This window comes from Ascaphus truei, chromosome 3, assembly GCF_040206685.1.
Source record: "Ascaphus truei isolate aAscTru1 chromosome 3, aAscTru1.hap1, whole genome shotgun sequence".
Taxonomy (NCBI): domain Eukaryota; kingdom Metazoa; phylum Chordata; class Amphibia; order Anura; family Ascaphidae; genus Ascaphus; species Ascaphus truei.
This window is the reverse complement of record NC_134485.1, coordinates 381610999-381616233: the sequence shown is the minus strand read 5'-3', so window position 1 is coordinate 381616233 and position 5235 is coordinate 381610999. Positions and strand designations below refer to the sequence as shown.

The following is a 5235-nucleotide window of genomic DNA, read 5'->3' as shown; positions in this document are numbered from 1 at the left end:
ATCACTTTTTTAATTGTTTGTTAATAAGCGCTGCAAGCAATATACAATTAGTTCCATATGTAGTATAGTAGTCGGTGGCTCCTCCTCACAATCATCTCATATAAAGGTAGACTCTTCTGAAATCATACATTGATCCGATTGTATCTTCCCCGACATCTCTGAAATACAGCAAACACATGATGGTCAAATATGGCACCTTACTATATATGTATCCGTGACAACGCGTTACACAGCTCTATATGATTGTGTACATACACACGTCACTCACTTATATGTTACAACTACAAGTGTACATCAGTATGTAAATTTTATTATCATTTGTAGCAGCCATAACTATGTATATGAAGTGAACGTTGCCTGTATACTGAAAAATGTGCGCGCACATCTTAGTGTGCGCACGCACTTCACGCTTGGCTCCACTAACTGTTAGCGCATGCGCAAAACAAAGCGAACGTTGTGCGTTCAATACATGTAGAAAATACCAGTAAACATCACATCTTTATTTCAAATACAATGAAGATGAAACTAAAATCATTCTAAACGAGTACATCTGTATTCTTTTAAACCAGACGTGTTTGGACAGAAAGGACGGCCGATAACACAATGCGCAAATGCAATACGTGTGACGTCATGTTAAGCCAGCGTGAAACGCACGCTAACACTCCTCCCACTCAATTAACATTCGGCTAACGCCCAGGGTACGCCTACAAACACTGAGCCGCACGCATCACACACTGCAGTTACCGTTACTATAACAAAACATGACAGCCAATAGGCTTTGAGGCGCGCACGTCGCTTGGGGGCGGGACTTACATCCGTAATCCTTTTTAAGGACGCCTTGGGCCATGACAAGGGTCCCACGTCATACGTGGTGGACCCGGTTTTCAATGTTGTAGATGTTGCATGATAACAAAACAGGTATGTGTTAGAGTTATGGAAAAATGTTGCTAATATGTTTAAAGGGATAGGAAAGTACGTATATTTATTCCGTCAGCAATGTGTACTACTCTTTCAGGTTCTACTATATTCTATTAGGAAACAATTTGTTTGTGATCGCTACATGTTATGCAGTCTGCAATGTTACGCTGTATCCACGCATTGAAAGTGAAAATGGTGGTTAAAAAAAAAAAAAAATTTAAACGCAGAGTCAACGCATAACGATTGTTATATTTACCATTCTTCTAGAATTAACTCTTCGCCTGGCTGCAACTGGTCGCTCCAGAAATGCAAGGCATTTTCATCCACGCTTGACCCACCCGCTGAATCCAGTATGACACATATCTCCTCCAGGAAGCGCTCATAGGAATCGCCACTGCTTTCTTCAAATAATTGGTCGGGAGGTAGGTTCATTTCTTCGGGTTCCCATTCCAATGCATTTTCAGCTGAAAGGCTTGGTACATAATCATAGTACTTTTGTTCTTGTACAATGTGGGTTTCAGGAATGGAGGCTGCAGATATTGCAGCACGTATCGATTCAAACGGATCAGTAGTAGCGGATACATTGCTATTGCCATTAGGAATAAATATGCCTTTCACGACAATATAAGTGCCGTCTTTCAGGAGAAATTGTTTTTCCGGGGCAATCTTCCAGAAACCATAGGTGTGTTGTAGCTTATCCTGGTCACGTTCAAAAAAGTCATTACTTGATAAAGTGAATCTTATTGAGGAATTAAAATTCCGTGCATGCTTACGGTCTTGGTAATAAGGATATTTTGCTCGAATGAAATCATCGATTTGGCGTGTGCTTGCTTTCTGTCCGCGACTGTTCAAGATGGCTTCACAGATCATGTACTTATACCCTAAAAGGGGATTAATATTGTTAACGAATTCATCAGCCATGTCAAAGTAGCACAAAAGCTGTGTGCAGGTCTGTGTTATTTGCTCATCAAAATGAATGTGCTGAATGGCTAACAAACTCCTGTTTTTCCTTGTCAAGGTCAACAAAACGAACTACTTTGACTCCTTATTTCAAACGCCAATTGGATTTGTATTTCTAATTGGGTTAACAGTTGTGGTTAGTGATATGGGACTGTGGGAGAAACATTTATCCTTCTTTTATCTCGTTTGTGAAAAACATCCCTAGACTTTGAATTCGTTCACATAGTGTTTTCTTGAAAACTAACAAAGACCACTGTGTGAAAATAGTTCTTAGCCAGCCATATCAGTAAATATACACACCTGCAAAAAGAAATGTTTTTTCCCCGCTTACATTTCTGTGTGTATGTGAAAGTCTGGTTAACTCCCTGTCTGCATGAGTTTAAATACGTGTGTATATATATATATATATAAATATATCTCTCTTATATAAATATATATATATATATATATATTTATATATTATATATTTTTTTTTTTAATATTGCAGGAGTACACACAACATTGATGGCAGTAAGTATACCTTGTATGAAACCTATTTAAATGGTGAGAAACATGATTGAATTAAGTAATAAACATTAGTTTAAGCACAATACTGTTAGAGTCTCATACTTAGGATATTTCTCTAACATTAGGCCTGTATTATTAAAATAGTGTGTATTCACAAGGAAGCATGAAGTGTATTAGTTTGTAAAATACATGTATACCAGTTTATATAGTACTATATATATATATATATATATATATATATATATATATATACACACACACACACACACACACACACACACACACACACACACACACACACACACACACACACACACACACACACACACACACACACACTCAGTGTGTGTGTGTGTGTGTGTGTGTGTGTGTGTATATATATTATTATACATTCTGAGATGTTATTGAAACAAGAACACACAAATGATTAAAGGACAAAATTACAATGCCCAAGCAAGGCAAAGGTAAGTAATAATTTACACATAATCCTGCTGTACACGTACAAGAAAGATGTTTGCAGTTACTTAGGTGTTTTTATAATTGCATGTGACTAATATGCATATGCAATTCTTACATCAATTAACACACCCAAATGCAATGTTTTGCTGCAAAGTCAATGGCAGCTTCTCTAAACTTTGCAACTGGTTCCAGGTGGACCATTACTGAACAGACGATTAATACATAAATATTTATAACACTATTCATTAATTATGAGTGTTAACATTTCCAAAACTTCACGTGTACAAGAACATAGTTGAAAGTTTGGAAACAACACAGTCTTCAGCATACATACAATATTAATTAGATAATGTGAAGTCAACAAAACAAGGCCAGAGACATATTGAGTGAATTATAACATTTATTTTTTTTGTTCCTTTTGTGAGCGAGTAACAGGCCTGCTTGTTGTCTCTTGCATTTTTTTTTTTCGTTTGCCACCAACTTTAGCCACAACAGAGCCACTTTGAGTGGGCTCTGGCACTTCACGGGCAGGGCTTGTGGGCAGTGACTCACCTACAGGGCTTGTGGGCAGTGACTCACCTACAGGGCTTTTGGGCAGTGACTCACCTACAGGGCTTGTGGGCAGTGACTCACCTACAGGGCTTTTGGGCAGTGACTGTTCACCTACAGGGCTTGTGGGCAGTGACTCACCTACAGGGCTTTTGGGCAGTGACTGTTCACCAACAGGGCTTGTGGGCAGTGACACATGTGAGCAAGTTGGTACACCGTGCACAACACATGGTTGGTCCGTTTCATCTTTCCTGGTCAGTACTAACTGCTTGTGCTGTTGTGTTTTTGTGGCCTCCTTTGTAGGTGTCAGCTGGTGATGTAGTACAGATGGCAGCGGTAGGATGTCGTCAGGAACCTGCACACCAATGTGTGCTACTTGACCGGTAACATTGGGACCTGGTGACTGAAGATCAGATGAATGTGGTGAGAAGTGGCCAGCATGTAATGATCCAGCCTGTGAGGTGTTGAATTGGGGTACATTAGTCATTCTCAAGTAATTAGCTTGGGTTTGCTGAACAACTAATGCTTCGAATGAGGTGTTGATTTTTTGCAACTGTTTAGGCACTTCAATGAAGACTCTGTGGAGATGTGCCAATTGTGATACTGTTTCTTCCTGCAGTCCAATCATCCTTTCCAGCACTGTCATCATGTCAGAATGGCGACGATTTTCTGCGTCCACTATTTTTCCCTCTGAAGCTACAATTGCATCGTATGTGGAAGTTGATGGACGATTTGGCGGTAAAACAGTTTCTATTGGCACCTCTTCATGGTCACTTGATTGTATTTCAGTCTCTTCTGCGGCGTCATCCTCATCATAGTCATCATCCTCATCACCATGATGTTCTAAAAATAAATGTACACATTATTAAATGGCATGTTAATGTATGCTGTGTTACTATGTAATTGTACTGTGTCCTAAGTAACACCTAACATGTTAGCATACGTTTTATAACCTCACATTAAAAACTACCTTGACTTACGAATAATGTTTGGACTCAGTATGAAATATGAATGAATGAAAAGTTGCTCTAAACTCAGAAGTCCTACATGATAGTTGACATCACTAACACAATACATGTTGCCTTACACTTAATTTTCACTGACACTAAGTAATCCTATTTAAAGAAGATGTGCAAAACAAATAATGAACATGACAACATAACATATAGAAGAGCACATATTATATGGCCACCAACTGATACACTCACCTTCTAGTTGTGTTGAGCTGGCTGACCCAGGTGAAGACACTTGTTCCGTCTCAGGTGACACATGTCCTCCAGGGGCAACTATATATAACAATAACATAAGTTTTACATTTACATGTGTAAATATTGAACAAACAGTTATTGTATGTTCTGTATTTATGAGTACCTAACAGCATCAGTTCCTTTACCCAAAATGTGTGTGTGAAAGTGAACATAAATAGTTGTAATAACAATGTACATGCCTGTGTACTTAGAAGTTTTGAGTTCCCTAACATACAACATACTATGTTTCTGCAGTAATGCGTGAGGATAAATAGATTAAATTAGTACATAAAAATCATATGTTGTGTAGTGATATCAGTATCATAATGTACATAACTATCATGAGATGACCATTCACAATGGTTATCATGAAGGTGGTCATATTGCAAAAAGTGTTGTTTTTGGTAGAGGATATGTGTGGTACATTAATCGAAGATGTGGCACACCTGAATGTGGCTGTGACTCAACAAGACAACCCATGCAGTGTGTGATAATGTGTCTTTGATAGTAGTTCAACTATAGATATGAGTGAACTAATGTGTGACGTACGCTTTGATAAGTAATGAGTTGTTGGGGCATTTAGTAGCTAAAGTTA

At 38.4% G+C, this 5235-nt stretch overlaps 1 long non-coding RNA gene across 1 annotated transcript; it reads left to right on the top strand.

Moving 5' to 3' along the window:
- Window positions 1–1244: 1244 nt before the first annotated feature.
- LOC142491160 (uncharacterized) lies at window positions 1245–4203 on the top strand. The gene is made up of 3 exons (XR_012800317.1): window positions 1245–1340; window positions 2366–2388; window positions 3697–4203. It is a non-coding gene; the product is annotated as an uncharacterized LOC142491160 (long non-coding RNA).
- Window positions 4204–5235: the final 1032 nt, after the last annotated feature.